The sequence below is a fragment of the Mustela nigripes genome, chromosome 4, assembly GCF_022355385.1.
Source record: "Mustela nigripes isolate SB6536 chromosome 4, MUSNIG.SB6536, whole genome shotgun sequence".
In the NCBI taxonomy this organism is placed as follows: domain Eukaryota; kingdom Metazoa; phylum Chordata; class Mammalia; order Carnivora; family Mustelidae; genus Mustela; species Mustela nigripes.
Genome location: NC_081560.1, coordinates 84811334 through 84839222, shown reverse-complemented (window position 1 = coordinate 84839222; position 27889 = coordinate 84811334). Strand labels below are relative to the sequence as shown.

The 27889-nt window shown below is 39.2% G+C and overlaps 1 long non-coding RNA gene across 1 annotated transcript in view; it reads right to left on the bottom strand.

Annotated features, from left to right (window-relative positions):
* LOC132016003 (uncharacterized) overlaps positions 1-27889 on the bottom strand; it is a 75184-nt gene that overhangs the window by 33528 nt on the left and 13767 nt on the right. Inside the window, exon 2 of the long non-coding RNA XR_009403858.1 lies at positions 18253-18341. This is a non-coding gene — a long non-coding RNA (uncharacterized LOC132016003). The remainder of the gene's footprint in view (positions 1-18252; positions 18342-27889) is intronic.

Below are 27889 nucleotides of genomic sequence, written 5' to 3'. Positions count from 1 at the left end.
TTTTTAGTCTTGCAGTTAATTTAATTTTTTTCTTTTTCATTTTTTGTTTTTTTTATTTAGTTTATCCAAAATATATATTTTTTCTTTTTTATATTTTTCTTATTTGTTTTCTTTTTTTAATTCTTTTCTTTTATTTTTTTTCTTTTATCTTTTTTTTTCTTTCTTCCTTTTTGAACCTCTTTTTATCCCCTTTCTACCCCCTCATGATTTGGGATCTCTTCTAATTTGGTTAAAGCATATTTTCCTGGGGTTGTTGCCACCCTTTTAGTATTTTACTTGTTCCTTCATATACTCTTATCTGGACAAAATGACAAGATGGAAAAATTCAACACAAAAAAAAGAACAAGAGGCAGTACCGAAGGCTAGGGACCTAATCAATACAGACATTGGTAATATGTCAGATCTAGAGTTCAGAATGACAATTCTCAAGGTTCTAGCTGGGCTTGAAAAAGGCATGGAAGATATTAGAGGAACCCTCTTGGGAGATATAAAAGCCCTTTCTGGAGAAATAAAAGAACTAAAATCTAACCAAGTTGAAATCAAAAAAGCTATTAATGAGGTGCAATCAAAAATGGAGGCTCTCACTGCTAGGATAAATGAGGCAGAAGAAAGAATTAGTGATATAGAAGACCAAATGACAGAGAATAAAGAAGCTGAGCAAAAGAGGGACAAACAGCTACTGGACCACGAGGGGAGAATTCGAGAGATAAGTGACACCATAAGACGAAACAACATTAGAATAATTGGGATTCCAGAAGAAGAAGAAAGTGAGAGGGGAGCAGAAGGTATACTGGAGAGAATTATTGGGGAGAATTTCCCCAATATGGCAAAGGGAACGAGCATCAAAATTCAGGAGGTTCAGAGAATGCCCCTCAAAATCAATAAGAATAGGCCCACACCCCGTCACCTAATAGTAAAATTTACAAGTCTCAGTGACAAAGAGAAAATCCTGAAAGCAGCCCGGGAAAAGAAGTCTGTAACATACAATGGTAAAAATATTAGATTGACAGCTGACTTATCCACAGAGACCTGGCAGGCCAGAAAGAGCTGGCATGATATTTTCAGAGCACTAAATGAGAAAAACGTGCAGCCAAGAATACTATATCCAGCTAGGCTATCATTGAAAATAGAAGGAGAGATTAAAAGCTTCCAGGACAAACAAAAACTGAAAGAATTTGCAAACACCAAACCAGCTCTACAGGAAATATTGAAAGGGGTCCTCTAAGCAAAGAGAGAGCCTACAAGTGGTAGATCAGAAAGGAACAGAGACCATATACAGTAACAGTCACCTTACAGGCAATACAATGGCACTAAATTCATATCTCTCAATAGTTACCCTGAATGTGAATGGGCTAAATGCCCCTGTCAAAAGACACAGGGTATCAGAATGGATAAAAAAAAAAAACAAAACCCATCTATATGTTGCCTCCAAGAAACTCATTTTAAGCCTGAAGACACCTCCAGATTTAAAGTGAGGGGGTGGAAAAGAATTTACCATGCTAATGGACATCAGAAGAAAGCAGGAGTGGCAATCCTTATATCAGATCAATTAGATTTTAAGCCAAAGACTATAATAAGAGATGAGGAAGGACACTATATCATACTCAAAGGGTCTGTGCAACAAGAAGATTTAACAATTTTAAATATCTATGCCCCCAACGTGGGAGCAGCCAACTATATAAACCAATTAATAACGAAATCAAAGAAACACATCAACAATAATAAAATAATAGTAGGGGACTTTAACACTCCCCTCACTGAAATGGACAGATCATCCAAGCAAAAGATCCGCAAGGAAATAAAGGCCTTAAACGACACACTGAACCAGATGGACATCATAGATATATTCAGAACATTTCATCCCAAAGCAACAGAATACACATTCTTCTCTAGTGCACATGGAACATTCTCCAGAATAGATCACATCCTCGGTCCTAAATCAGGACTCAATCGGTATCAAAAGATTGGGATTATTCCCTGCATATTTTCAGACCACAATGCTCTAATGCTAGAACTCAACCACAAAAGGAAGTTTGAAAAGAACCCAAATACATGGAGACTAAACAGCATCCTTCTAAGGAATGAATGGCTCAACCGGGAAATTAAAGAAGAATTGAAAAAAATCATGGAAACAAATGATAATGAAAATACAACGGATCAAAATCTGTGGGACACAACAAAGGCAGTCCTGAGAGGAAAATATATAGCGGTACAAGCCTTTCTCAAGAAACAAGAAAGGTCTCAGGTACACAACCTAACCCTACACCTAAAGGAGCTGGAGAAAGAACAAGAAAGAAACCCTAAGCCCAGCAGGAGAAGAGAAATCATAAAGACCAGAGCAGAAATCAATGAAATAGAAACCAAAAAGACAATAGAGCAAATCAACGAAACTAGGAGCTGGTTCTTTGAAAGAATTAATAAAATTGATAAACCCCTGGCCCGACTTATCAAAAAGAAAAGAGAAAGGACCCAAATAAATAAAATCATGAATGAAAGAGGAGAGATCACAACTAACACCAAAGAAATACAAAGTATTATAAGAACATACTATGAGCAACTCTACGCCAACAAATTTGACAATCTGGAAGAAATGGATGCATTCCTGGAAACATATAAACTACCACAACTGAACCAGGAAGAAGTAGAAAGCCTGAACAGACCCATAACCAGTAAGGAGATTGAAACAGTCATTAAAAATCTCCAAACAAACAAAAGCCCAGGGCCAGATGGCTTCCCGGGGGAATTCTACCAAACATTTATAGAAGAACTAATTCCTATTCTCCTAAAACTGTTCCAAAAAATAGAAATGGAAGGAAAACTTCCAAACTCATTTTATGAGGCCAGCATCACCTTGATCCCAAAACCAGACAAGGATCCCATCAAAAAAGAGAGCTATAGACCAATATCCTTGATGAACACAGATGCGAAAATACTCAACAAAATACTAGCCAATAGGATTCAACAGTACATTAAAAGGATGATTCACCACGACCAAGTGGGATTTATTCCAGGGCTGCAAGGTTGGTTCAACATCGGCAAATCAGTCAATGTGATACAACACATCAATAAAAGAAAGAACAAGAACCATATGATACTCTCAATAGATGCTGAAAAAGCATTTGACAAAGTACAGCATCCCTTCCTGATCAAAACTCTTCGAAGTGTAGGGATAGAGGGCACATACCTCAATATCATCAAAGCCATCTATGAAAAACCCACCGCAAATATCATTCTCAATGGAGAAAAACTGAAAGCTTTTCCGCTAAGGTCAGGAACACGGCAGGGATGTCCATTATCACCACTGCTATTCAACATAGTACTAGAGGTCCTAGCCTCAGCAATCAGACAACAAAAGGAAATCAAAGGCATCCAAATCGGCAAAGAAGAAGTCAAATTATCACTCTTCGCAGATGATATGATACTATATGTGGAAAACCCAAAAGACTCCACTCCAAAACTGCTAGAACTTGTACAGGAATTCAGTAAAGTGTCAGGATATAAAATCAATGCACAGAAATCAGTTGCATTTCTCTACACCAACAGCAAGACAGAAGAAAGAGAAATTAAGGAGTCCATCCCATTTACAATTGCACCCAAAACCATAAGATACCTAGGAATAAACCTAACCAAAGAGGCACAGAATCTATACTCAGAAAACTATAAAGTACTCATGAAAGAAATTGAGGAAAACACAAAGAAATGGAAAAATGTTCCATGCTCCTGGATTGGAAGAATAAATATTGTGAAAATGTCTCTGCTACCTAAAGCAATCTACACATTTAATGCAATTCCTTTCAAAGTACCATCCATCTTTTTCAAAGAAATGGAACAAATAATTCTAAAATTTATATGGAACCAGAAAAGACCTCGAATAGCCAAAGGGATATTGAAAAAGAAAGCCAACGTTGGTGGCATCACAATTCCGGACTTCAAGCTCTATTACAAAGCTGTCATCATCAAGACAGCATGGTACTGGCACAAAAACAGACACATAGATCAATGGAACAGAATAGAGAGCCCAGAAATAGACCCTCAACTCTATAATCAACTAATCTTCGACAAAGCAGGAAAGAATGTCCAATGGAAAAAAGACAGCCTCTTCAATAAATGGTGCTGGGAAAATTGGACAGCCACATGCAGAAAAATGAAATTGGACCATTTCCTTACACCACACACAAAAATAGACTCAAAATGGATGAAGGACCTCAATATGCGAAAGGAATCCATCAAAATCCTTGAGGAGAACACAGGCAGCAACCTCTTCGACCTCTGCCGCAGCAACATCTTCCTAGGAACAACGCCAAAGGCAAGGGAAGCAAGGGCAAAAATGAACTATTGGGATTTCATCAAGATCAAAAGCTTTTGCACAGCAAAGGAAACAGTTAACAAAATCAAAAGACAACTGACAGAATGGGAGAAGATATTTGCAAACGACATATCAGATAAAGGACTAGTGTCCAGAATCTATAAAGAACTTAGCAAACTCAACACCCAAAGAACAAATAATCCAATCAAGAAATGGGCAGAGGACATGAACAGACATTTCTGCAAAGAAGACATCCAGATGGCCAACAGACACATGAAAAAGTGCTCCATATCACTTGGCATCAGGGAAATACAAATCAAAACCACAGTGAGATATCACCTCACACCAGTCAGAATGGCTAAAATTAACAAGTCAGGAAATGACAGATGCTGGCGAGGATGCGGAGAAAGGGGAACCCTCCTACACTGTTGGTGGGAATGCAAGCTGGTGTAACCTCTCTGGAAAACAGCATGGAGGTTCCTCAAAATGTTGAAAATAGAACTGCCCTATGAACCAGCAAGTGCACTATTGGGTACTTACCCTAAAGATACAAACGTAGTGATCCAAAGGGGCACGTGTACTCGAATGTTTATAGCAGCAATGTCCACAATAGCCAAACTATGGAAAGAACCTAGATGTCCATCAACAGATGAATGGATCAAGAAGATGTGATATATATACACAATGGAATACTATGCAGCCATCAAAAGAAATGAAATCTTGCCATTTGCAACAACATGGATGGAACTAGAGCATATCATGCTTAGTGAAATAAGTCAAGCAGAGAAAGATAACTATCATATGATCTCCCTGATACGAGGAAGTGGTGATGCAACATGGGGGCTTAAGTGGGTAGCAGAAGAATCAATGAAACAAGATGGGATTGGGAGGGAGACAAACCATAAGTGACTCTTAATCTCACAAAACAAACTGAGGGTTGCTGGGGGGTGGGGGTTTGGGAGAAGGGGGTGGGATTATGGACATTGGGGAGTGTATGTGCTTTGGTGAGTGCTGTGAAGTGTATAAACCTGGTGATTCACAGACCTGTACCCCTGGGGATAAAAATATATGTTTATAAAAAATAAAAAATAAAAAAAAAAGGAAAAAGAAATGTCAAGGTGTGCCTGGCTGGCTCAGTCAGTAGAGCATGTGACTCCTGGTCTCAGGGTCATAAGTTCAAGCCCCACACTATGTGTGGAGCTTACTTAAAAAAAGAATAGAAAAGTCTCCCTCCTCATCTCCAATTCCTTTCCTCAAAGGTAAATACCTACAGATAAATATATATATATATATATATATATATATATATATATATATTTTTTTTTTTTTTTAAATATCAGGGTAAAGATATGTCATCAAGACTGAAGAAAGAAGTTCCCTTCCTAATACTTAGCATTTTCTGGAAAATAGTTTAGATGTATTTTTAAAGAATTTTACTATCTTGGGGCACCTGAGTGACTCAGTGGGTTAAAACCTCTGCCTTGGGCTCGGGTCATGATCCCAGGGTCCTGGGACTCTCCTCAGCAGGGAGCCTGCTTCCTCCTCTCTCTCTGCCTGCTTCTCTGCCTACTTGTGATCTCTGTTTGTAAAATAAATAAATAAAATCTTAAAAAAAAAGAATTATACTATCTTGCTCTGAATAGTGTAATTCCTTTATAATAATTTATAGTACTAGATTTTCTTTCAAGTAAAAAATGAACCTTCACAAAAATATTTATAGGACAATCAGGAAAATAAGAATACTTACAGGATAACTGATGATACTAAAAAGTTACCATTGTTTTTGAGTCTACAATAATTTTGTGATTATGTTTAAATGGTGGAGTCCTTATTTTTAAATATGTGTAATAAGTATTTACAAATATTTATAAAATATGATAGTTAGGACTTCAAGTAATTTGAGTAGAAAATGAAATTGGTGAATTGATAACTGTCAAAACTGGGTGATGGCCTTTTTAATACTGGGATATTATTATATGTTTAAGACTTTCCATAATAGGGGCGCCTGGGTGGCTCAGTGGTTTAAGCCTCTGCCTTCGGCTCAGGTCATGATCTCAGGGTCCTCGGATCGAGCCCCATATCAGGCTCTCTGCTCAGTGGGGAGCCTGCTTCCCCCTCTCTCTCTCTGCCTGCCTCTGTGTCTACTTTTGATCTCTCTCTATCAAAATAAATAAAGAAAGAAAATCTTAAAAAAAAGTTAAAAAAAAAAAAAACTTTCCATAATAAAAAGTTTAAAGACTTCATAGGTCCTATTAGATTTATTTAAAATGTGGTAAAACTGAGTTTTAAAAATATCATCTAATACTTCTTTAAAGATTTTTTTTTAAAGATTTACTTGAGAGAGAGAGAAAGAGAGAAAGTGGGAGGGAGGGGAAGAGGGAAAGAGAAACGTAAGCAGACTCCCCTCTGAGCACAGAGCCCGATTCAGGGCTCTATCTCACAAGGCTGAGATCAGGACCTGAGCTGAAGCCAAGAGTCAGATACTTAATTGACTGTGTCACCCAGGTGCCTCTCTTCGAATATATTTTTTTTAAATATTACCCAAGAAAAATACAAAGATCCTTAGATCATCAAAGGCATTATTTTTTACAGTTCTAGCATGCAAGTGTTGTTTATCTGTTCTATTGAAATATAATTCACATAACATAAAATGCAGCTTTTTAAAGTATACCTTTCAGTGGCTTTTCATATTTTCACGAATTTGTGGAAGTATTATCACTGTCTAATTTTAGTACATTTTTATCACCCCAAACAGAAACTCCATGCCGTTAGCAATCTACCATGAGATCTGACAGCAGACACACTCCACTGTAATCTGGCTCTTTCTTTCAAGATGCCAATACAAGTAAAGCACTCTTCTGCAAAGAGAAATAATTCTTTCTTTCTTCTTCTTTTTTTTTTTTAAAGATTATTTACTTATCTATTTGACAGAGAGAGAGAGATCACAAGTAGGCAGAGAGAGAGGAAGGGAAACAGGCCCCCCGCCGAGCAGAGAGCCCGATGCGGGACTCAATCCCAGGACCCTGAGATCGGGACCTGAGCTGAAGGCAGTGGCCCAACCCACTGAACCACCCAGGCGCCCCGAGAAATAATTATTTCTAAGCACTTTTCCTTTCCTATCCCAAGAATAAGATCTCAATTGTACCACTTTCTCCTCATCTCCTCATCACACCCACATCATAAAAAAAATATGGCCACGTTCTACAGAAGACTACAAGCACAGGCTTCCTCAAAGATTAGGTATCCCCACTTAAAGATGATGGGTCTGGCCAAAAGCACGTGAGCAGATATGATACACATTATGTCTGAGCAGAAGCTTTAAAAGACATTGTGTTCCCACCAGCCACCTTTTTTCTGCCATGAGAAGGGAATTTGTCACAAAGGGAATGCTTCTTTAGCAAAATGAGGAGTCACGTGAAGCCTACCAGAAGGTTAACAGAGGTGCAAGCGACCTACAGGCTAACATGCAATATGAGCAAACAACTGAGATAACCTTGTGAACCCAATTTATCTTCATGTGGCATAAAAACTCAGAATAAACACCAGTTTTGTTTTACTCAGTGTATATTTCGGAGTATTTGCAGAGAAAATGAGCTGCTAGTGGAGAATCCTAGAACAAGGCCGAAGATTCCCTACCTCCTAAGAACTTACAATCTTATAATATTATAAGAACAGTAACCTTTGGAGACATTTTGACTTTCATCTTCTGTCAGAAAGCCCACCACAACTCAGTTCTGGTACCTTCAAAGACAGAAAAACTCTGGCTCAGCAAGGTCCACAACAGCCAAAATATGGAAAGAGCCCAGATGTCCATCAACAGAGGAATGGATAAAGAAGATATAGTATGTGTATATATACAAGGGAATATTACTCAGCCATCAAAAAGAATGAGATCTTGCTATATGTAATGACCTGGGTGGAACCAGAGGGTATTATGCTAAGGAGAAAGAAAAATACATATGATTTCACTCATATGTGGAATTTGAGAAACAAAACAGATGACCACAGGGGAAGGGAAGGAAAAATAAAATAAGATGAAAACTGAAAGATGCAAACCATACGAGATGCAGAACTGTAAACAAACTGAGGGCTGCAGGAGGGGCGTGGGGGGGGGGGGATGGGGTAACTGGGTGCTGGGCACTTGATGGAAGGCACTTGATGGAATGAGCACTGTGTGTTATATGCAACTGATGAATCACTAAATTCTACCTCTGAAAATAGTAATATACTATATGTTAATTAAATTGAAATTTAATTTAAAAACATTTTTTAAAAAGAAAGAAATAAAAGAGAAATTCCTGCTCAGAAACACACAAAGCTAAAAGACATTGGGATAAGGACAGTGGTTCAGAAACTAAGAGAAAAATCCTTGTCTGTGTCAGAAAGTGAATTTTTCTGAAGCCCTTGACAGTGCCAGGTACTGTAGAGGGTTTCTAAAAGGGCTGGGAGAGGGATCTCTAACGGCCGTTTCCAGTGAGCAAGAACAGAAAAACAACAGTTTTTTTAAATGTTGTTTAAATCAAATTGCTAATTCAACAAAAGGAGGCCTCAATTACTCTAATCAGGGGATCATATTCAGAATTCATATGAGAAAACAGATGTTTACAGAATGAAAAAAATACATTTAAGATTGTTCATTTAAGAATCGAATTCTGTAAATATAACGTATTGTTCCACTTAAAAAACTCATTTTACACAGTTATTGTATAAATTTAGGTGGCCTTGGTGGCATAGGTACTTATATACACAGATTCCATTTTCGTTTGGAGCTGGCTTTCATCTGGTTAAAATGTTAACCATAATTTTACTTGTGAACGTGGCTATCTATACATGGTAGCCTGTTTATTTAGCTGCTTGATTCTTCGGGGAATCTTGAATGCTGGGAGCGGAGGATGTTTGTTATGCTTTTCTCATTGAAAATGGAGGAAGTCATGTTTTTATCCTGGTTCTACTTCCTGTTTATAGGCTAAAGATGGAATTATCATTATGCTGTGGAAACACCTTATATATTCTTTTCCTCCCACTCTTTCATGAACAGGATATAACATGGAGGAATTCTTGCTCAGTCCTAGGATATCTGAATGTTTATGTATGAACTATGACAAAAACTAAATTTCAGGATAAATTGGTATAGCTTTGTGAAAGATAATTTAGTGGTATGTTTAACTAAAAAACATTTTTAAAAAAAGATTTTATTTATTTATTTGAGAAAGAGAGAGTGAAGATGGAGAGCATGAGCAGGGGGAGTGGCAGAGGGAAAAGCAGACTCCCTGCTGAGCAGGGAGCCTGATGCCACAGCTAGATCTCAGAACTCTGGGATCATGACCAGAACAGAATGCAGACACTTAATTGTCTGAGCCACCTGGGTGGCACTCCGCGCCAAAATTTTTTTGAGTAGGTGTAGGTGCCATACCCAATATGGGGCTGAAACTCATGACCCTTAGGTCAAGAGTTGCATCCTTTACCACCCAAGCCAGCCAGACACTCCTTAGTGGTACCTTTAAAAAATATACATACAAATCCTTTATGATAACAAATTATAGAAACTTATCCACAGAAACACTCTTAAATATATGCAAAGATCTATAAACAAGGATGATCTAAGTGAAAGAAGGCAAGATCCAAATGTCTTTCCATACCATTAAACCAGTTATGGTATATCCATATTGTGAAATACTGTTCAGACTTTAAGTGGTATGAGGTGGTCTTTCAGTCAGTCAACAATGATGCACTGATTACTCTAAGTCTCATTTAAATGACAGCAAAGGAATAAAATAGAATATAAACCCATAATGACAAAGACAACAGAAAATCAGAAGTTGACTAAGACATTTTAATGAATATCTAAAGATGATAGAAGAGAGGGAACCAGTGACTCAGCCCATGAGCCATCTTGATGCCCACCCCCCCGCCTCCCCCAGCTGGTCAAGCCTGCAGACCAGGCTAGAGCTTACTTGCACCCTTACGAGCCCAAATCACCCAGTTTTGCCATGCTCGAAGTAACCCACAGAAACTGTGAGATAATAAAGTTGTATTGTCTTAAGCCTTCAAATTTTGGGGTAATTTGTCACACAGCAATAGATAACTAATACAAAGCCTTAAATTGAAAAACTAAGAAACAGCACTCTAAGCATGCTGAGTGGTTTTAGAGGTAACTATTTTAAAACTCCCCACTATTTGATTTCAAATGGCATGCAGGTTTTTGCTGATTAAATTTAAAATTCTTTTTAAAAAGATATAGATTTATATATGTTGAAAATTTTAAGCTGTAGGAGTTTCATATACTTATACACACAGATATGTGCATATATAAGTATCTACACCACATGTACACATATAGATATACACACATACATATAAATGCATATATATGTATATAACACATAAATGTATCTTCAAAAATAGATTGAGAAGTATCTGGAAAAACTGAATTAGAACAGAACTGAAGGGGAGGCTGGGAGAGATGTTCACTCTACATATTTTACATTGTTATTTTAAAATGAGTATATTTTACTTTAGCTATTTTGTTAATTGAAAATTTTTATAGATAGTGTGTAACTGCTGGCATAATCCAAGGGTTAGGTTAAAGGCACTAATAAAGAAGAATTCTCTTTCCTAAAACAGAAGAGTTAATTCTGAATCAAAGAAACACTGCCTGTGTTTGAATCACTAGCTTTGTCACTTAAAATTTGCAGGATCTTGGGGCACCTGGGTGGCTCAGTGGGTTAAAGCCTCTGCCTTCGGCTCGGGTCATGGTCTCAGGGTTCTGGGATCGAGCCCCGCGACGAGCTCTCTGCTCGGCGGGGAGCCTGCTTCCCCCTCTCTCTCTCTCTCTGCCTGCCTCTCTGCCTACCTGTGATCTCTGTCAAATAAATAAATAAAATCTTAAAAAAAAAAATTTGCAGGATCTTGACTTCTCTGTTTCTCTGTGTCCGTCCTGTCATCTACAAAATGGGGATATCATAGGGTCCATGGAAAGATCAAGTCAGTATACATAAAGCACATAATACATAAAGCACATAACAGAGTCCCTGGCCAGAGTAAGTGCAACGTAAGTATTACTGTAAGTACGTTGTGAGTGGATTCAGTAATAACACCATAAGGAAAGGAACTGTACTTGAAGTCAGAGGAACTGTGGCTTTAACACACTGACGACTCCAAAATTCATACAGAAGAAAGAGATACAAGGGTAGTAATTTGATTCATGAGTGTATAGAAATACAGGTTTTAAGTAAATTCAAGGTGATCTGGGAAATTCCAATAGATTTTAGGGTCTTTAAATTTTGTAGTGTAGTAAACACATTTCTATTTAGACAGTTCAATTCAGGTGGTCGGGAGAAAGGGCATGTAGTAGTAGCAAGCCCTCTAGCCATTCCTTGGCATAACTTGTTTCATCCCATTGGGAGAGCACCGAATCCTAACCACTAGACCACCAGGGAGGTTTCGTCCCATTGGGCAAATCATTTTAACCTCTCGATACATTAGTGTCCTCATCTGGAAAATGAAAAGGTTGGACCACATAGTTTAAAAAGTCTGGTCCAACTTTTGGATTCTGTAGTTCTGACATTTTGTGACATCTTTGGGTGGGGGGCACTGAGGAAGAGAGAGAGAGAGAGAATAGAATTTTAGGCAGGCTCCAAGCCCAGTGTAGAGTGTAGGGCTCAATCTCACAACTCTGAGATCATGACCTGAGCCAAAATCAAGAGTCAGATGTTTAACCAACTGAACCATCCAGGCACCCCTGACATTTTGCGACATTCAAAACTCAGATGAGAAAAACATTAATTACTGGGTCATGGTTATCAACTAACTTTCGAATACAATTTAGGTAATAAATTCTGAATTTTGAAAATTCTGTGAATTTTACAACTTCATTAATTGAAACAATATAGTAAACCATACAAAAAAGCATACAATTAAGAATCATTTATAGGGAGGCACCTGGGTGGCTCAGTGGGTTAAAGCCTCTGCCTTCGGCTCAAGTCATGATCCCAAGGTTCTGGAATCGAGGCCCGCATCAGGCTCTCTGCTCAGTGGGGAGCCTGCTTCCTCCTCTCTCTCTGTCTGCCTCTCTGCCTACTTGTGATCTCTGTCTGTCAAATAAATAAATAAAATATTTTTTTTTTAAAAAAAGAATCATTTATAGGGGCACCTGGGTGGCTCAGTGGGTAAAGCCTCTGCCTTCAGCTCAGGTCATGGTCTCAGGGTCCTGGGATGGAGCCCCGCATCGGGCTCTCTGCTCTGTGGGGAGACTGCTTCCCCCACCCGTCTGCCTCTCTGCGTACTTGGGATCTTTCTCTCTGTCAAATAAATAAACAAAATCTTTAAAAAATCATTTATATTTAGATAATATATTATAGTATGTGATAATTTTAAAGCAAATATGATAATTATTTTTACTCTATTTTATTCCAATGCTAAAATAAATGACACATGTGGGCAATATAATGAACCTGATCAGTAACTGAAAATATGTTTTAAATAAAATTTAAAAATGTAGAAAGCTAAAAGTGACTTGACAGAACATTCCTACCAAAAATAGCAAACATCTTCCATATGTTTTTTTTTTAAAGATTTAATTAATTAATTTATTTATTTGACAGAGAGAAATCACAAGTAGATGGAGAGGCAGGCAGAGAGAGAGAGAAAGAGAGAAGGAAGCAGGCTCCCTGCTGAGCAGAGAGCCCAATGCGGGACTCAATCCCAGGACCCCGAGATCATGACCTGAGCCGAAGGCAGCGGCTTAACCCACTGAGCCACCCACGCGCCCCTTCCATATGTGTTTTAACATGACCATGAATATATAGCCAACACTTTCAGGTACTTAAGAGCCTGAACTTTCCTTTCAAATAGAACTAAAGTTACTTTATATAAGTTATTTAAGCTCTTTGAACCTCAGTTTCCTGATGTATAAAAAGGAAAATTAAAAAATATTATGTACTTCACAGTAGGCTTATGAGAATTAAATGAGGGCCTGGCATATGGCAGTTGCTTAAAACAGTTAATTTCTTTCTTTTTAGTGTCCTTAAATACCATATTTACTCAACCTTTTGCTTACTTTCAAATAATATGCCAGTATATTATTTATAATATGCTATAATTGGAGGCATCACGGACTTATGATTAAGAGTTCAGACTCTAGGGGTGCCTGGGTGGGTCAGTTGGTTAAGCAGCTCCTTTCAGCTCAGGTCATCTCAGGGTCCTGGTATCAAGCCCCATGTCCCACTCAGCAAGGAGCCTGCTTCTTCCTCTCCTTCTGCCTGCTGCTCCCTCTGTTTGTGCTCACTCTCTCTGTCAAATAAATAAATAAAATCTTTAAAAAAATAAAAAAAGAGTTCAGATTCTAAAATGTAAATGTCTGTGCTCAAGTGTCAACTCTGCCAATTAAATGCTATGTAACTCTGAGCATCTGTAAAATCAAAATAAAAGATAACTAATTCATAGAGTTGTTTGGAGGCCTAGATACAATAGTCCAAAAAGGATAAAAAAAATGTCAACCACTACTATTATCCATAAGGCTACAGAAATTAATCATCTAACATTGGATTTAATGGTAGACCAACACTGTGGAAGAGGCAATACTCTCTTCCTACTTTGTCATTCTCACTGCCTTATTTTGTCTGCAAGAAATGAAGGTGAGGAATACCTTCACTGGGCCATGGGATGGATCCTTCCTCCCCTCTGTCCTTCCCTCCCTCCCTTAAATTTATTTATTTAGGGGCACCTGGGTGGCCTAGTCAGTTAAGCATCTGCCTTCGGCCCAGGGCATGATCCCAGGGTCTTGGGATTGAGCCCCACTTCAGGCTCCCTGCCCAGTGGGGAGCCTACTTCTCCCTCTCCCTCTGCTGCTCCCCTTGCTTCTGCTGTCTGTGAAATAAATAAATTAAATATTTTTAAAAACCTAAAAATGTATTTATTTATTTTAGAGAGCGAGAGACAAAGAGTACATGAGCAGCACAGGGAGAGAGAGAGAAAGAGAGGGGAAGTAGTTTCCCCACTGAGTGGGGACCCATACATGGGGCTGGATCTCAGGACCCCAAGACCATGAACTGAGACAAAAACAAGAGTCGGATGCTTAACTGACTGAGCCACCCAGGTGCCCTAGGATCCCTACTTTGAAGGGACTTTAACATGGATCTTTGAAGAAACATCTATGAAGTTCACTTTATTACAATGATTTTTTGTTTGTTTAAGCAATGAGCCCAGGAATATTTGTTTAGCTGCTTTTTGGAAAAAAATCAAATACACTAACTATGGCAAACAGAAACACAAAGAGCTGTCCAAAGGACATCATAAGCGACTTCTCAAAAGGAAAATCTTTTCCTTTTTTAAGCTGCTCATTTTTTTTGTTGTTCATTTTTTAAAAAGTAAGCTCTATGCTCAATGTGGGGCTTGAACTCATGACCCTAAGATCAAGAGTCACGTGCTCTATTCCCTAAGCCAGCAAGGCACCTCCTCAACAGGAAAATCTAGACAACATTAAAACCATCTTCCTTACTCTAATTTTAAAACCTCATCACACTGGCAGCATGCTTTTCCCCCCACAAATGATGATCCATATTATATCCAATACAGAAAAATCCATTTATTTATTTATTATTGTTTCCCTAAAACTTGTATTATGACCAGACTCCTCCCTGCTCTTCAAAGTGCAGCTCCTCTGTGAGGCTGGCACTGAGATTTCTCCTGTTTCCCAGACAGAACCAAGCCCTTTCTGTTTTTGCTTACATAGCACACTGGAGTTAGCAGTAGCCAACATTTATCATCAACAATCATCATTTTTTATTACTTTGTTTTTCCTGTCCAAATGGAGCTCACAAAGGATGTCTTATTCTGCAGTGTACTCTTTGAATTTGGTTTTGGTCCAACTGATTTCTGTTTTGTACCTGGCCTGCCCACCTTTGTGGAGTCTGTTTTTCTCACCTGAGACATCCTTCCCTTTTTTGAAAGAGATTGAGCCTACAACTTGGCTTCTTCGACTCAAGCCAATTACATGGTCTGTTTTCTGAAGGCATCTTCTTGCTTCTTAGCCCTCCTTTATTATGGACAGTGACATTAGAAAAGTCTTTAGGGTTTTTAAGTTTAGAGACCGTGGAAAAGATGGTTTCTTGGTCCCTATATCTATTCTCTCTCTTTCCTATGGCAATAGAGACCCCACTTTTCACTGAGCACATGGTGGTCCAAAGGAAGAATGGCACTTCTTAGCAACCCCACGACTGAATGTGGTCTTACAAATTTATTGTCAATAACCGGTGTCCATGACCTTCATTCAAAGACTACAGGAAAAAGCCAGAAGTTGAACAAGTTGGGTTCACTGTTTGTTGTCAGGAGGGGTAATGCACCTCCTAGGAAACCATGGTATCTCAGTAAGAGGGTGTTAGACTTTAGTATAGAATCTGGCTTGTATTAGGCCATTTTAGGACGTGTTGAAGAGGCAGAGCTTTACTTTGGATTGCATGCTGTCAGGAAGCAGGGGCAATTCTATAATTAGGTATCTTGAAATATTATCAGGAGGAATGAAACACAACCAAAGCTGTAATTGGTAACAAAGTAGCAGTCGTTCCTATTGGGCAAAATAGGGAGATGTCTGGTCACTTTGTGGTTTGGACAATGTTCATTATTTTTGTTTGTGTTCAGGCATAATTATGGAGTAGTCTTGTTTTTATGGCCTGTCTGATGTTGGTGTTCTTTGAAATTGCATGTGCTTAACAGAATACCAAGGCCTGTGAGTGCCAGAGTAGTTCTAGGACGTCATGGACTGCTTTTCTCTTTCTTCTAGGTAAGCAAAGTATGGCACTGAAATCTTTAAAAGATAGCTAGCATGTATCCTTTATACTTGATTCTTCTTTTCCTTCTCCAGACAGACTGGAATGTGGTTGTGATGGCTGTGGTAGTCAGGTGGAACATGAAGTGATCTTGGGAATGGAGCTACAACAGCTATGGACCACCTTACCTCCAGGCTTTTATGGGAGAATGAAGCAAAAGGTCATTTAAACTCCTGTTACTGGGGTCTTTGACTCACAGCTAAAGTTATCCCTAGACACAGGGATCTAATGATCAGTTCTCTTTTTACTGTCTAAGGTTGTTTTCACTTCCTTACAGTGTATAAATTGACAAGTGCCAGAACTAATTACCTTTGTACAAATGGAAGAATATTAGAAATCTGTACTGTGTAAGCTGAAACACTAGGACAGAGGTCCCAAGCTGGTGTGCTGAGCACTGGTTTATCTCCAGTTTACCTTTACCACAAAGGTGTATTCTTTCTGAGTTTCAACAAACTGTGTGAGTCCCTATTGCCTATAGACTCCTTGATGTGTGGCCCAAGCACTTTGATTTCTGTGTCCTTGGCTCCATACAGCTATCAAAATGAAAGTTGAAAGTTTTCTAGGGATCAGCAGGTGTTTTTAGCAAATGGATTCTGTGCTCTAACCTCTCTGAGTTAGAGCTCAGAGTTAGTTCCCGTATTTTTGATGTTTTTAAACTCTTTCTTTATATTTTTTCTTTTCTTTTTTTTTTTCTAAAATTTTATTTATTTGACACACACAGAGAGAGAGAGAGAGAGAGAGAGAGAGAGAGAGACCAGGAACACAAGCAGAGGGAGTGGGAGAGGGAGAAGCAGACAGGACCCTTGGATCATGACCTCAGCCGAATGCTTACAGTTGAGCCATCCAGGTGCCCATTTTTTCTAGCATTTTTGGTGATTTTTAGAAGATTTAAATAACATAGTCTACCATTAAGAGTCAAAGCATTTATAATGTTAAAACTTTTCCCTTATTTATACATAAATTTTATGCATGAACATGTATTACTTTGGAATAAGAAAAAAATACAAGTTATTATCAAAGTTGTAATGCTAGAAACAATAATTTCCTTACTATCTTTAAATTCTATTATCCATAATTTATAAAAGACTTTAATGTGAGCAATATCTGACTTTCTTATGAACTGATTACTTTTTGATCTAGAATTTGGTAAAACAATATTTGATTTATTTTAAAAAATGAGACTGCCTTACACTGTCACTACGTGAATATCATGAACACATTATTACACTGACGAGTAAAGCATTCCTGAGTGTTAGCATGCATTCCCTGTAATAGCCTGTTTATGTTATTGACAAACATCATTTGGGCCCCTTTGATTAAAAAAAATGTTACTTCCTGGGGCGCCTGGGTGGCTCAGTGGTTTAAGCCTCTGCCTTCAGCTCAGGTCATGATCTCAGGGTCCTGGGATCGAGCCCCATGTCTGGCTCTCTGCTCAGCAGGGAGCCTGCTTCCCCCTCTCTCTGCCTACTTCCTCCTCTCTCTGCCTGCTTCACTGCCTACTTGTGATCTCTCTCTCTCTCTCTGTGTAATAAATAAATAAATAAATAAATAAATAAATAAATAAAATCTTTAAAAAAAATTACTTCCTTATCATTTGTACTATTGTAAAGAATTCCTAGAAGAAATCATGTCATACATCCTTACATTCTGTATATTATCTCACTCAGTATTTTTGGTATGTAAATTGTGTTTCTAAAGTTTTGAGAGGGACACCTGGGTGACTCAGTGGGTTAAGCTTCTACCTTCGGCTCAGGTCATGATCTCAGGTTCCTGGGATTGAGCCCCGCATTGGGCTCTCTGCTCAGTGGGGAGCCTGCTTACCTCTCTATCTCTGCCTGCTGCTCTGCCTACTTGTGATCTCTCTCTCCCTCTCTGTCAAGTAAGTAAATAAAATCTTTAAAAAAAAAATAAAGTTTTGAGAAAGTTTGTTACATAATTATTTCTAATATAAAATGAGGTTTACAAGTAGTTTTAAAATTTTAATATACTAATATGCATAAAAAGTAACAAGGAGGCATTGCTACAATGTAGTTTTCCTTTTTATATCTACGTTGTATTTTGAGAACTAGATACTTTATAGATTACAGAAGAGATTTGTGGGGATTTAAGATTACTTAGTACCTGAGAATCCAGGTTGAAGATTTATCCATATCTCTTCTGCCTCCTGTCTTTTAGACTTATTTCTCATTAATGTCTCCACTGAACATGAGCTAAAGAGAGAGAGAGGAAAGACAGTCAGGTCAGCTGATGGGACTAGTCACTTACAGCTCTGGGGAAAAGTAGGGTAGAAAGGAGTTTTAAATTATTATCTAAGTTATTATTTGAGATGAGACTAAGGAAATACAGCTCTTCCTTATCTGCAGGGCCAAAGACCTCTAATGAATGCCTGAAAGTGTGGGTAGTACTGAACTCATGTATACTGGTTTTCCTATACATACATACCTATGATAAAGTGTAATCTGTAAATTAGGCACAGAAAGAGATTGGCAACAATAATAATAAAAATAGAACAGTTATAAAAATATACTGTAATAAAAGTTACGTGAATGTGGTCTCTCAAAATATCTTCTTGTCCTGTATTTGCCCTTTTTCTTGTGATGATGAGATGATAAAATGTCTCCCTGATGAGAATGCCTGGGTGGCTCAGTTGGTTAAGCAACTGCCTTTGGCTCAGGTCATGATTGTGGAGTCCTGGGATCGAGTCCTACATCAGGCTCCCTGCTCAGTGGGGAGTTTGCTTCTCTCTCTGACTTTTCCCCTCATGCTCTCCTCACTCTCTCTCAAATAAATAAATTTCTTAAAAAATGCCTCCAGATGAGATGAAGTGAGGTGAATGAGGCAGGCATTGTGAAGTAGTGTTAGGCTGCTAATGACCTTCTGACAACAGGATCATCTGCTTCTGGGTTGTAGTCTCCCATGGGTAACTGAAAGCACAGATGGAGGAGAGGCACAACTGTAGCTACAGACTGACTAGTTGTACCTGAGACGTGTCCATTTAAACATGTACATTCTAATGGTAGTCGATATTTTCATTCAGAGAGAACTTCGATTAGAGGAAGCCCAAATGAGACAAAAAATTAATTCTTTTTTTTTAAAGATTTTATTTATTTATTTGACAGAGAGACAGAAATCACAAGTAGGCGGAGGGGCAGGCAGAGAGAGGCAGAAGCAGGCTCCCTGCCGAGCAGAAAGCCCAAAGTGGGGCTCAATCCCAGGACCCTGAGATCATGACCGGAGCCAAAGGCAGACGCCCAACTGACTTAGCTACCCAGACGCCCCCCCAAAATTAATTCTTATGTTCAGTGATCACATGCTCCAGATTTTTCAGAACAGTTCCCATTTTAGACAGCGCATCTTATTGTTACTATTGGTACACTACAACATGTCCAACATGTATCCTGATTTGTCACATAAATATATCACCATATCTATAGGTACATTTAAGAAACTTCTAAAAAGTCTCCTGGTAAATTTCATCAAGGTATCTCTGATATCCATTTTGTGGAATCTTTGCAAATGTTCCAGAATACTTCCTAAGCATTATGACTTTGTATAATGTATAGAGCAAAACCTCCATTTCCAGTGAATGGCACCATGCAGTTCATTCAGCGGGAACCTGGGAATCATGACTTTCCTTGCCCCTGGTTACTTGAGTATGTTTCTTTTCTTTCTTTCTTTTTTTTTTTTTTAAGATTTTATTTATTTATTTGACAGAGAGAGAGATCACAAGTAGGCAGAGAGGCAGGCAGAGAGAGAGGAGGAACAGGCTCCCTGCTGAGCAGAGTCTGACGTGGGGCTCGATCCCAGGACCCTAGGATCATGACCTGAGCTGAAGGCAGAGGCTTAACCCACTGAGCCACCCAGGTGCCCCATGAGTAAGTTTCTTAATCTTGTACTACATGTCCCCCCTTCCCATGTAATGCCTCACCATTCATCCTCCACAGTAAGCCAAAATGGTCTCCTCTAAAAGAGCAAATGAATTCATGTTATCTCTGCCGTAAAATATTGCCGTAACTCCCCAGTGTTTAGCAAAATAATAATAATAATAATAATAAACTCAAATATCTGCAGGGGTAGATAGGAAACCTAACTATGTGCTTAGTCTAGTCAAACCCAGTATGAAGAGGTGGGCCTGGGAGACAGGAAACTGGAGGATGTGTGCCTGCTTAAAGGTATTCAAATTAAGAACAATAACAACAAACAAACAAAATCCCACCAAAAAAACCTACACCAAACAAAGCATATCTGTGGACAAGATTCCCCCTGTGAGGAGACAGTTTTAATCTTCCTTCCTTGTTAGTGTGGGAAAACAAACTTTTTGTTATCTTGTCTATAAGCATCCATTCCGCTTTTCAATTATTCTAAGTACCGTGGCTGCTTAACTAAACGAAATTGTAGGAGTTAGTATATTCCAACTGCAGTTTTAAAATGTTCAAGTGCACAGAGTGGAACTGCCTGTCAGAAATGTTTTAATGAGCAGATAAATATTAGCTACCACTGGCATACACGTTTATGTGAGCAAATGAAGCCAAAGATGAGCACCCTGGGATCTACCCTCTCTCATGCTCAACAGAAACAACACAGTAATGACCAAAAGTCTGAACTCTAAACCCGAAACTCCTGTTTGTAAAATGAGCATGATTATCAGTATTTACTTCGTAGTTTACCATAAAGATTCAGTGAGATAAAATATCCAAAAGCATTCAGTAGAGTGTCCAGTGCATATAAGCACTCAACACATACTGATAATTATAGTAGTATATATTCTGAGATATTTACCCATGATTTTTTCTTCCCTCCATTTTCCTTTTCCCTCTCAAAATTCAAAGAGACAGCTACATGTTCACTCTCTCAGGGAAGGGATCGGAACATGGTTGGAAACTGCTAAGCCAGCAAGTTTTTTGGCTTTTATTTCTAACAGTCCTGGAAATGATGAGAGGATCGAAAGAACAAAATATTATGGCCGTAAAGGTGGGTAAGGATTTCTCCAAGACAGAAACAAACTATCCCCAGGCTGTGAGTGAAGGGTGGGGGGAGGAGGTCTGCGAATAGGTCTGTTTTCAGGAAAATGGGGAACTTAGGTTTTGCTTCCAGAGCACAGAAAATAGGAAGGTACAATCCCAGTGAAAGAATAATTACATGGTGTGTTGGGGGTCAAAAGGGTGTAAGCAAAAGACAATGTTGATATGTGAATGATCTGTGATGTATTAGGTATGCATTGCTGTACAGCAAATTGCCTCTCCAAAACTTCGAGGGTTAAAATAACAACAAACATTTATCTTGCAAAGCATGGCTTAGCTGGGTGCTTCTGGCTCGGGGTCTCTCATGAGGTTGTAATCAAAATATCAGCCATGCCTGCAGTCTTCTAAAGACTCGACCAGGGCTAGAGAATCCACTTCTAAAATGGCTCCCATACATGGCTGGCAAGTTGGCGCTGGGTATTGGTAGGTGGTCTGTTCCTCACCCCGTGAACCTCTCACAGAGCTGCTTGAGTATCCTTGGGGCATGGTGGCTAGCTTCACCCAGAATGAGACAACCAAAAGAGCTCATCAAAGGTGGTGATGTCTCTTTTTTGACCCAGTCTCTGAAGTCACAGGCTATTATTTCCCTGAATTCTATTCGTCACACAGACCAACCCCATATGATGGGGGAGAGGGTGACACAAGAGGAAGTCAGGAGGTGAGAATCGCTGGAAGCAGGCTACCACACAGAAAATTGGCATGGTAACTGTTTCAGTGGCAAGCTGCTTTGCCTCATCACCTCAACAAGGTGCCAATACCTGACAACTTGGCAATGTGGAAGATACCAGAACTTAGCATAATTGGGGAAGGAACAGAGGTTTAAAGGATTGCTCTTAAGTTTTCTGTCAACCTGGTGGGGTTGGAGGCACAAAGCAGAATTTAAACTGTTATAAAAAGGTAAAGGAGGGGCGCCTGGGTGGCTCAGTGGGTTAAGCCTCTGCCTTTGCTCAGGTCATGATCCCAGTGTCCTGGAATCGAATCCCGTATCGGGCTCTCTGCTTAGCAGGAAGCCTGCTTTCCCCTCTCCCTCTGCCTGTCTCTCCACCTACTTGTGATCTCTGTCAAAAAAATAAATTTTTTTTAATAAATAAAATCTTTTTTTATAAAAAGGTGAAGGAATGTATTTTTCTTTTCTTTCTTTATTTTTCAAGATTTTTTTTTTTTGACAGAGAGAGAGAGACAATGAGAGAGGGAACACAGCAAGGGGAGTGGGAGAGGGAAAAGCAGGCTCCCCGCTGAGCAGGGAGCGGGATGCAGGGCTTAATCCCAGGACGCTGGATCATAACCTGAGCCGAAGGCAGAGGCTTAATGACTAAGCCACCCAGGCACCCCAAGGAATGTATTTTTCTTATACAGTTTATAAATAATGATAGCAACTGCCATTATTATTGTACATGTGGGAACAACTCTGTCTTATATCATTGTTCCCAAGCAGTTTAAGGTGATTCCAGTTCCACTGGGTCACTAATTCTCAACTTGGGAATCAACTGTAGAATCAACTAGGAATTTTTTTTTTTAATATTTTGTTTATTTATTTGAGAGACAGAGAGCATGAGCTGGCGGGGATGGGGGTGGGTAAAGGGAGAGGGACAAGCAGACTCCCCACTGAGTGCAGAACCTGACACGGGGCTAGACCCCAAGATCATGACCTGAGCCCAAGTCAGATGCTTAACCGACTAAGCCATCAGGTACCCGTCAACTGAGAAGTTTTAAGAAAATACCGACCCACAGAGCAACTGAATTAATTGATCTGGAGCAGAGCTGGGGCAACAGTAGTTTTAAAAGCTCCTCAGATGATTCTAATATGTAACTAGGGTCGAGACCCAGTGGCTTCTGCCAATCCCAGGCTAATTCAGACATCTATGATTCTATCAGGAGTTCACCTTATAGAAAGCTGGGTAAGTTTTCCGGCTAACTGCCTATGACAGTTTTCTTTAGAAACATGAGAATAACTTCTCAGCAATCTACTGGAGAGAGGAGCAAAGGCTAAAGTTCGCTGAAAACAAAATAGGACTAATGGAATCTCAGTTGGCACTGTATTCAGAAACAGTGCAACTCTGCCTGTTTGCCTATCATCCTCAGCAAGTGGTCAAAATTGAAGCCTGACCCATCAACTGTAATCTCTCTCACACGCATACCCCTCCACACTTTCTCTTCTTTTATTCTACCTTATTTGACTTCTTTAAGAAATCTGAGACTTTTATTTATTTATTTATTAAGATTTTATTTATTTATTTGACAGAGAGAGATCACAAGCAGGCAGAGAGGCAGGCAGAGAGAGAGAGGAGGAAGCAGGCTCCCCGCTGAGCAGAGAGCCCGATGCGGGACTCGATCCCAGGACCCCGAGATCATGAGCTGAGCCGAAGGCAGCAGCTCAACCCACTGAGCCACCCAGGCGCCCCAGAAATCTGACACTTTTAAAATGTATTCACTTCTCTGGACTTGAAGGACATAATTGATGTCTAGTTCCCCTACTTTTGTGACAATTTCTTTTTGTCTTTTGCTAGCCCCTCTTTCTCTGCCAGCCCCTTAAATGATAGTGTTCTCTAAGATTCTGTTCCTGGCTCTTGTTTCAACTCATACTTTGTTTTCCATAAGCAGACCCTTTTACCTCAGTAGTTTCATCTACCATCTACTTACTGACAATTCCCAGGTCTTTATTTTCCAGTTCAGGCTTTTCTTTGTCTTTCTGACCTACATTCAGCGGAGGCATCTCACACTCAACATGTTCAGAACGTCATCATCAGCTTTCCCCACGTCACCTCCCAACCTCCTTCTCCTCCTCCCTTTCCTATCTTATTGAATGGCGCCATACTTTCCTACTCATTCAAACTGGAAAACAGGAGTCATCCTAGAAGACAGGCTGCAACCTCTCTGCTTACTCGTTGAAGTTGTTTTTGTCTGGTTCAGAGAGAACTTCTATAGAAAACTTTGTGCCAACATTTCAGACTTGGAACATTTCCCATAGAAAGACAGATTTAACGTGTCTTCAGAAATCAGAAGATGAGGCAACATCAGGTCCTATCTGCATGGAACAATCAGCTGAGTAACAGATGTCCATGTAAGACTCAGATAAGCTCTTAGGTCATACAGTAGTCGTAATGGCCACCTTGGAAGCTGAGGCTCCTTTTCTTCATCTGTGTCATCTGTCTGGCTCTCCAGGCATCCGAGATTGTAACTCTTGTCCTAAATCCTTCCTCTTGCCATCCCTTTACTACAATCAATCAGCAAATCCTATAGATTCTAGCATTTCTCCAATATGTCTCCCTCCCCTTCCTCTTGATTGCTATATTACTACTTCGGGATCTCAATCATTGCTCATCTGGACTGTCTTTAACAGTTTAGCCTCCCCTAGCTCCACCTGTCTAATTCATTGCTGACCCATCAGCAAAGTAAGCTGATGTTATTATCTTGCCGAAATGACTTTACTGGTTCTCCACTGCCCACGAGATAAAGTTCAAATTCTTTTAGTCCATGGAACCAGACCATCCATGCCCTGACCCCCAACCACCACTCCAGCCTGATCTCACTTGACACCATCAGTGGTAGTAGCATATGTTCTCAATCTGCCTGACAATTCTGCTAACCAGGTAGATTGCTGCAAACCTCTAGATCATGCTGCTCTTTCTGCCTAGAATATCTTCATCTCATCCATTCAGCCCATCCAACCACATTCTTAACTCCAGAGAGTCAGTTCAAGTATTGTTTTCCTTTTGAAGACTTTTCTGCCTCATTCCCAGGCCTGCAGTTAGATATGACCTCTACCCCTTCCTGTCCTCTGTAAGACTGCTATCTTGGCAGTCATGGCATTTTATTGTTCCTCTTTGTTTACTTGCTTGTATTCCCATCTATATAATGTTGTTCCTTAAGGGCTGGGCCTCTACCTAACTGGTCCTTATATTTCCAGACTCGTGCTTGGTGCCGTAATTGTAATGTGTGACCACTTAATAAATACTGGCTGAATGAATAAATTAATGATTACTTCAAATGATTACTTACAAATAGGTTTTTCTCCTTAAATAGGATGATCATTTTCCTGTAATTCTCTTTACACCACTGATTTGCTTTTGTTCATGAGTCAGGCAAGGGTTAAAAATGTTAGGTCAAGCAAATTAACTCAATTTCTGAAGTGGCAGGGGCTCAAATCAATGAGGTATGTTTGTATTAACAATGTTTCCCCAGTTTTATTCTTAAGATACCATATATTGCCTCTGACACCTAGGAGCAAATGATTGATAAGCAATTTATGACTCAGGTTAATTATACCATATGTAGGACACACTTCAATGTGCCTGTGGGTATAGCTTATAAATAACACTAGGTTAGAGCTGTCAATCCTCTTAATGAGGAAAAGAATACAATAGGACCTTTAAAGAACCAATTATGCATCAACCAACTTTTACAGCATAAGGGAGCATAAATGGCACTCCTCCAGGTAATATACTTTGTATTTCTCTCTAGAAAAGTACATTAACATAAAATTAAAAATATTTTAAGTCTTCAAACTTTCAGATAAAATCACACAAAAACACTTCTCTTGGAGTTCTAAAGACATTCATTCAGGAAAAATTTATTGAGCACCTACTATGTGCTGGATACCACTCTAAACTCCAGGAATACTGCTGCCTTTGTAAAATGGGACTAAGGGATGGGGGAAGCCAGTACAATATACCAGGCTACAAGATAAGAAGGGAGCCTAGGGCTGATTATGTAACATGTCAAAACAAATGCCACTTTGCTGGGGAACTGAATAATTTTTTTCACTGGCACCAACCCACATTTTGCAGCTGCCTAATGAAGTTTACATTTTAGTGTGGTTGTGAGGGAGGCAGACAAAAAAATAAACAAGTAAACAAGTAAAATATAAAGTCTGCTCAGAGACTACTAAGTTCTACAAGAGAAATAAGGCAGGGAAAAAACATGAGGAGTGCGGGAGGGTAGAGGTACAATTTTAAACAGAATGGTCAGGGAAAGCCTCACTGAAAAGATGGCATTTGGGCAAAGAGCTAAAGGTAAGGAAGAGGGAATGAGTCATGTGGATAGCCATAGAAGAGCATTCCAGCAGAGGAAATAAGCAGCAAATGCAGACAGAGGTCCAGAGGTGGCTATAAGCCTGGAGCTGTCATGGAACAGCAGGGAAGCCAGTGGCCAATGTGACTACAAGAGAGCACAGAAAACAGTTGAGAGATTTGATCAGAGGTAATGTAGGGGAGGGAAGGGACAGGGGAATACAAAGGACAGTGCTTCTCTAATCTTACAGGCCCAGCATTCTCTTTCTAGAACAAATATTTTGTATTCCTCCTTTACTATCCTGAAATTGACCTCATACAAATGTAACCTACCTATACACTGAACTTCAAAAGAGCCAATACAAATGAGAAATAAATGAAAGAACATATAACATAAATGAGAAATATATGAAACTAATTGATAATAAAATAATTTGTATTGCAATATGTCAATGTTCAGACATGGACTCTACAAACGACATAATGAAATATGTCACCTTACATAGAATCACTATAAATGTGACAGCTACAAGTACAGACTGAGAGAGGAATGTATTCTTGGAAACTCAAATGCCACAAATGGTGATGCTCACGCAGTCTCTGACATGATTTTCCAAAATGGCAAACCTCTGGTAAAATTCTGAATGGCGTATCATCTCCCTTCAATTTACATGATAGCTGCATTTCTGGAAAAGCAAGTGTACACTAAAGCCATGCAAAACATATTTTGTATTTATACATAAATGGAGTTAGGTTCCAGGCCCAGATCATTATAAACAGGTTTTCCACTTCCAGAAATGTCCAAAGGATACCCAAAAGTTATGCAGAAGACACACGAGGGAACTTTTTGTACGATGGGAATGGTTTTTATCTTGATTACTGTGGTGGTTACCTGGATGTGTACATTTTTCAAAATGCATCAAAGTGCACACTTAAAATGGCATATTTTATTTTACAGCACTAGTCCTCAAAAATTATACTTATAAACTGTATCTCAAAAATTGATTTTTAAAAATGTCACACATGATGAGAGAGAATTCTTTAAAGTGAGAGAATCTGCAGGATGGGCCAGCAGCCCAGGCCCCCATACACTAAATGTTAATCAGTCATGCTATGTCCAGAAATGTTTGTCAAAGATTTCCAAAATACACCATAATGAACAATACCAGTCCCATTGAGAATACTACCTGCTGTCTCTTAGTGGGTAGGAAGCCACTAGAAGTTTGGAGCAGAGGAGGGATATAACCTGAAATGTCTGAAAAGGACTGTTCTAACCTTTCGGGCAGAGGCAGGCAAAGATCATAAAAGGCAGGTGAGAGAAGAGAGTGGCTTGGCCAAAGGTAGAAGCAAAGTGGAAATATAAGATGTATCATAAAAGACAGTCATAAGTTTCAAACAGAGCACCAAAATGGCAGATGGGAAACAGAACTCAAAAAATGTTTATTAGATTAAACGAAGTAAAGAGTAGTAATTTTCAATACTCTTAACAATACTCCTATAAAACTACTTCACCATGTGATGCAATTAAAAAAAATACCTTGGGGTTCTAGCTATGCCATTTTATATCTAAATATAATGAAGTGGGGCACCTGGATGGCTCAGTCAGTTAGGCCACTGACAACTCTTGATCTCAGTCCAAGCCCCTCGCTGGGCTCCATACTGGGCATGGAGCCAAATAAATAAACTGAAGCATTATTTTCTGGTAAAATGAGATTCAACAAAAATGTT